Source organism: Pinus tabuliformis, chromosome 6 (assembly GCF_031772625.1).
Source record: "Pinus tabuliformis cultivar Carrire ecotype Pingquan chromosome 6, CPIR1, whole genome shotgun sequence".
Taxonomy (NCBI): domain Eukaryota; kingdom Viridiplantae; phylum Streptophyta; class Pinopsida; order Pinales; family Pinaceae; genus Pinus; species Pinus tabuliformis.
Genome location: NC_142292.1, coordinates 416627099 through 416634291, shown reverse-complemented (window position 1 = coordinate 416634291; position 7193 = coordinate 416627099).

Below are 7193 nucleotides of genomic sequence, written 5' to 3'. Positions count from 1 at the left end.
TTATTCTTCATGATTTCTCATCATGGTTGCTGATCCTTCTTCAAGCTGTTAGGCTAGAATGAAGAAGTCGGCTCTGATACCAATTGTTGGAAATACTGAGAGGGGGGTGAATCAATATTTCTTTTTCTCACTATTGTTTTACTAGTTAAAACATATATGTTCAGAACACAAAATGAATAGCAGGAATAAATGCTTTTATTAATATAACTGTGAAGAAAAATAAATACAATAAATAGATTGTCACAATTGGTTGCCAAGCTCCAACTTGGACTTTGGTGAGGCTCCAACCTCCTGAGCACCAACTCTATTTTGCCAAGACACCAATCTTGGACTTAGGAGCACCAACTCCCAAGGACTTCAATCCTGTTCAATTCTGAGGCTCCAACCTCTTTGGTATACAGTGGTGTGCTGCTGCGCTCTTTTCAGCTTCCACTGCTTCTGCTGCCCCCTTTTCTTCTGCTGCTTTCACTATCTCATGCTCAAGTTATACCGTTCACGAACAACCACTCCAGTTCTCTATTTTTGCTGCTTTTATATGCTCCATGCCCCTATCCATTCATTTCCTCTTACATGCTGGCTCTTTGGCTTCCTCCTCACTTGATCGCTTGACACTTCGGCTTCCATTCCTTTGCTTCTTCTGTCTATACAAGTGTTCCAAAATTTGAGTAGAAAAACCCAAACTCCCCTTTCTTAAATAAAACTCGGCCCTTGACCCGTGGTTAATACCTTACAGGCTTTATCGGAGGCGTTTAATCACCCATCTGAAGCCACCACCCGAGCGTTTTATCAACCATCACCGAGCGCTTTAATCAACCATCACCGAGCGCTTTAATCGACCATCGGAAGCCACCTTTTATTCGGTGCTTTCTATCAATAATCAACCATCACACAGGTTTTAATATATACCTTAACCCCGCGGCCATGTATCATATAATACACGGAAAACATTATAAACCCCCGCTCTAATTCAAATGTCGGACTTCAATTATTATGCACCCGCCTTTACAATTATCGGCGGGTCCGGATTTCGGCGGTCGCAATAACTCTTAAGCCCAGACCTTCGACGAGGTGCGGACCCGATATGGCTTTAGACTCCCTTTAATATTGTTTCGGGTCCGATGAACATCGGTGTTCACTGTAAAAAATAGACCCATTCCTCCGATGTAACGCGAACCCGATGCCTCCTTACATTTCTTCCTAAACTGAATTCGGATCCGTCATATCGGCGGATTCCTTATCGGCGAGTCTTGATGGGTTGCAGACCCGATCTCCTTTAGGCTGCTCCAAATATAATTTCAGCTCCGGATGATTTCGGCGATCGCTTCCTCCGCTGCTCCGATGTGATACAAGAGTTCTACGGACCCGATATGATTTTACACTTCACTTGATAATAGTTTCAGCTCCAGATTTCGCTGATGTGATAAGGATTCTCTGCTCCGCGGACCCGATATGCTTTCTATTTTTCTTGATAAGAGTTTCGGCTCCAGATTTCAGAGCTTTCACCTTGAACAGTTCCGACATTCTGGATGCGATATATTATAGACTGTTTTTAATAAGTCCATCGGGTCCATTCCTCTATCACAATCGAAAGATTATAGCGCCATCCCTTATGACTTGCGATCACTGTGGATGCGATATGATATTAAGCCACAGTCTATATTCCCGTTGGGTCCACAACTGTATATCACAATCGGGGGTTTTGGGAGTGACTCCCGATAGTTCTTCCTTTGGCATTGTTGTTTGTAATATGTGCCCGCCGATATTGTTAAGGCATACATACATATATATATATATATATATATATATATATATATATATATATATGGGTTTTCTCCTCTGATGGCCCTATTTGCTTGTAATATATATATGGCTCCTCTTGCTCCATCTGCTCCTCTTGGCTCCTCTTGCTCCATCTGCTCCTCTCGGTCCACTCTGTTTGCTCCTGTAGCTCCTCCGATGGCTCCTCTTGCTCTGACACTCCTTCGATATGGCTCCTCTTGCTCTGGCACTCCTCCGATATATGTGGCTCCTCTGATATGTTCCTCTCTGCTCCAATGTGGCTCCTCTGGCTTGGTCCGCTCCTCATGGCTCCTTTTGCTCCTCTTGGCTCCGATATGCTCTGTCTCCTCCTCTTGAATATTGCCATATTGACATCAATGACAATCTGTGTCCAACACATACATGTTTCTACAACTTTTGCATCTAAGGGACATTCTCTTAGGGCATGTTTCTTTCTACATTTTGGGCAAAAGATGGCTAAGGCATCAACTTCTGTTTTCTGCTTGTTTTGAATTTTGAGGGTGTCTAGCTGTTCACTAAGGCTCCCTAGAATGTTCGTTTTGAACTCATCAAGCATATTACCAATTTCTGCCCTACTTACTGTTCCAGTTGCAGATTTGTTTGCTCTAATAAGAGAAGGATCTCTAGGCCCTTTTCTAGTTTTAGATTTTCCCCTTGAGAGATGGACACTTAGTTCTTCTATGTCACTTAGTGGAAGTTGAGAGATGTCTCCCTTCCCCATCATGTTTAAAATATCTATCCATTCATCCCTAATGGCTTTCAATAAAAGGGCTTTCAAGGTTTCCTCATCTAAATTGTTCATTTTTGCTCTCTTTAAGTTTTATTGAAACCTCTCAAGAAAATCCTCTAAATTCTCATCTTCTTTTTGCATCATTTTGAATACCTCATCCTTATGATTAGTAGGCATACAATAATCTAGATATCTATCCAAAAATTTCTACCTCATATCATTCCAAGTCTTAATAGATTGAGTGACTAGTCCTATAAACCATTTCAGAGCAGCGCCTTTCAATGTTGAAGGGAACACTTTGAGTTTTTGAGAGTCTTCTAAATAATCATAGGTTCAACATAAGACTTCAAACTCAAATAGAAATGTTTCAGGATCCTCACTTCGCAATCCATAAAAGTTCGGGAGTGTTATAGACATTTTTGGACACTGCAACCCCAATCATAAATGTCCATAAACCAAGGGCTCTTAAGTCCCTAAAAGTGTTGTTCCAACCTCTAAAAGAACAACGTCAATTGATCACATCTTCTCCTAGAAGTTCTCCATGAAAAACAGCTCAGAACTGGTCAAAACTGGACCATCTCACCTGCTCCATGGTCAAAGTGCGCTGCATCTTGAAAAACCCTTCTATGGGGTGCGATGGGCGAGAGTGGACAAATGGTAGGGTCAATCTGCAAGGTGGAGGATCATGGAATATTCTAGAAAACTTTGCCTATGACACTTGCCTCTCTACATTCGCCCAGGGATGAGTAAGAGATCATCAATCTCCAAGTGGAATCAAGAACTATCAGAGAGAGGACACTAATCAACTCTCAAAAGCTGACTCACCCCCTTGCAAACATCTATATATGGATCCCTCATCCCAGAGATCCAGAGGCTGGAATTTTGTATCTTGTAAGGAAGTGCTGCTGGTTTCTTGGTGCAATATCATAGTGTTGGGTGATCTAAGCTTTTCATGAGGTGAAGAAGGGCTTTCTTGCTGAGAGGATGATGCTGGGTCAAAACAATTGGTTGTAATCCTCTTCGCTCTTTCTTGATTATCAATAAAGCTATTCAAGTTTTCCTCCACATTCTTGTGTGATTGATGTTATGTGCATTTGTGTGGTCAATATATATCTGGTCCTATATTGTTTATGATAATAGATCTATGTTCTTGGATAGTGTTATGCTGCTTTGATTTTACAGGTGCTCTGTGAAGCTGGGTAAACAAGGAAGTGAGTAGCAAAGATCTATCAGAAGGGAGAGGAATCAAGCAAGGAACCAAGCGCAAGACAGAGGTTGGTCTTATTCCCCCCTTATCTATTTCTCATAAAGGAAAATGAAAGTAGTTTTAGTTTGTTTGTTTCTAAGGTAGCTACCAGCCTTAGTGGGACTAGTAGTTTTGCATAGACACTAGTTTTCACGATAACAAAATGGAAACTCCACTAGGGATTGATGGACATTCCTTGCGTGGAAAGACCATTCAGGGATGGTATATGACTATTTTCTATGTGTGAGGTGAGGAATGAAAGCTGGTCTACGAGCTTGACCACTCTTCCTTCATGCGGAAAACACATTACTCTAAAGAGTGAGGAGACAATGACTCCCATGCAATAAATATAGTCCCGTCTAAGGAGTAGATTATAATCCAGGGGTCCTTGGACTACCATTACGTTCATGTGAATGATTTTCCTTCTCAATGTTATCGGCACATTGGGAAGGATCCCTAACGGTCGACTGGTTCCTTTGTCGAAGCCTGTTAGATTTCTCATCTCAAGCAAAAGCGATGGCGAGCCAAGCGCTTTCCAAGCAGTTGAGGAAAGGATACTCATAGAAGCCCCTTCATCTATGATGGTACCGGCCATGACCATTCTATATATTTGAGCAATGGTTTGAAATGGTACACTAGCCGGTAAACGGGGTCTGCCTAGTAGATTCCAATCGAAGGAAACAACCAGGTTGCTTGGAGGTGGGACCGAATAGACGGCCGGATACGACTCTGACGAACTTTCTTCATGCGGTAAAGGAACGGGTAGACTGCCCCCATGTTCATCGGAGTCTGTGCTTACGAAGAGAATTTGAATGGTGTCGTTCTTGTTCTCTTCGGTGACTGGATCATCTGAAGATGGATCCTATGAAGGCAAGACTAGGTCAACTGCTGCCTCGACCTTTTGACTTTCATCTGGTGTGGATTCAGATGGTTTATCTTCAATGATAGATGCTTCGGCCGACCACAAGGGCGTGTCAGCCGGATTTTCAACTAGTGACGGACTCGGCAAGAGCTTCTTATATCCAGGAGAAAGCCGTAACGGTGAAACCGGACGGTCGTCCAAAACTCTTTTAGCCTCGTCTAAGAAGGGACAACAGTGGACGACATGATCGCCTTCACACAGTTTACAAGGAAATTTACATTTTCCTTTTTGTCCAGGGGCTTCACTTTCACTAGTTGACGGTCTACTTTCAACATGATCATCAGAGGTTGACGACACCGGATTGTGCAAACGAGGGGACCAGTCCCTTAAGATCTGAGGGATGCAAGGACAATCTCGATGATAGTGGTCTCCTTTGCAAATGACACATGGTGATTTAGGCCTGGACGATGCAGTGTGTGGATTTTTGATAGACGATGCTTGGTTGCCCCTTATCGCCTTTGGCTCCTTCTTCTTCTTCTCCTTCTTCTTCTCGGTTAATTGATTTTTGGCCTTACCAGCTTCATCAAGCGAAGAGGAAGGAGGAGAGGAAGAATTGGACGAAGTAGAGGGTTGGGGGGTAACTTTGGTATAATTTAGTTGCTGACTTGATTGTTCAGGAATCACGGGGTTCTGAACGACAGAAGTTGAGAAGAGCCATACGGGAAAACCAATTGTCAATCCCGGAAGCGACAATGTGGCCATATGGGGTACACCAACATCCTTTGCATTGTGAACCTGGTTGCATTCCTTACCGACGTTCGGTATGCCCACAAGGCTGAGTACAGGATTAGGTGCCAACTCCTTTGTGGACTCCAATCATCCTTTGCAACATCCGCTTCAGGAATTTGTTGATTGCTTCAACTTGTTCATTGGCCTGCGGGTAATATGGAGTAGAGTTGTCGTGGGACAACCCTAATTTGGCAGCCAATTCAACCATCATGTGATTGCGAAAATGCGATCCATGATCTGTGACTATAGCCTGTGGAACGCCGAATCTGGTGACTACATGACTAAAAAAGAAAAGGGCAACTGTTTCACCAGTGTTATCTAATGTAGGCATCGCCTCGACCCATTTGGTAAAATAGTCTATGGCGACTATGATATACCCATGCCCCCTGGTCGAGGTGGGGTTATGTTAAACACACATGGACAACAAGGACAATATTAAAGATAATCAATAGAGTACAATTTTTATTGACAAATGATGTACATTTATAGTACAACATGTGACCGTTGGGTTTCACATCCCAAGGTCTCTTGGAATACTTTGTCTATTCAACTTCCACACTAACCCATTGAGGATTAGGTGTCCAACATTCCCCTCCTTAATCCAAAGGGTTATGTATGAGTCCAAGAAAAGAGCTGTAATACAAAATGTGAAAATATGAATGGCAGCACTAGGCTAAATGTGCTCTATGAAATGTTGGTATAAAGGGCGGTGGTTTAAGGATGACCACCAACAGTGGAATGCTTAGTGCAGTTCCCAGAACTCTTCCAAAACTGGCAAGAAACTGAAGTTTTCTGCTAGAGGAAGTGCTCCTATTGTTTTGAAGAGGGAAACCTTCAACCAATAAAGGGAGGTCTATTATAGACATTTTTGTGCCTTACAACACTGAGCATGAAATGTCCATAATCCAAGGGATCCAAAGTCCTTAAAAGAGTTGTTCCTGCCCCTAAAGCAACAAGGTCAACCAATGACAGCTTCTCCCAGAAGTTCTCCACCAAAAACAACTCAAAAACAGTCAATTCAGGATCAATTCAGAGGCTCCACTAGCTGCCTGCGTTGAAATGCAGAAGCTACACTGGCTAGGTGCGTTGCAACGCAGGTGGAAGCACTACCAGGGTGCACTGAGCGGGAAATGACAAATGGCAAGCTCATTCAACGAGGTGGAAAGACCATGGAAGCTTCCAGAATCTTCTCCAATGACACTTGCCTCAATGAATTCGACTAGTGATGAGTAAGAGGCTCTCAAACTCCAAGTGGAAGCAAGAACTGACAGAGAGAAGCCACAAGTCAAAACATAAGCTGACCCATCCTCTCTGCTTACATCTATATATGGATCTCTCACCCAGAGGTTCAGGAGGCTGGAATTTTGTACTTTGCAGAGAATTGTTGTTGGTTTGAGATTGAGATTAGTACATTGGGTGATTTATGCTTTGTTGGAGGAGAGGAAGGGATTCCTTTGCTGGGAGGTGGATGCTGGATCGGGACTCACTTGGTTGTATCTCCTCTTGAACTTTATTATCATATCAATAAAGCTATTTGAGTTTCTCCTATATGCTTGTATATCAATGATGTTTTGTTATATTTGCATATTTAGTTTATATCTGATCCTAAACTAGTTATGAATGTGAATCTATGTCTTTTGTGTAGTTTTCCTCTCTTGTGATCTTGCAGGAACTCGGTGAAGCTGGACCAGTGAAAGAGCAGGCAGCGGGAAGCGAACAAAAGAGAGAGTGGTTAGATCGACAAACTAGCGGAAGACACCGGTTAG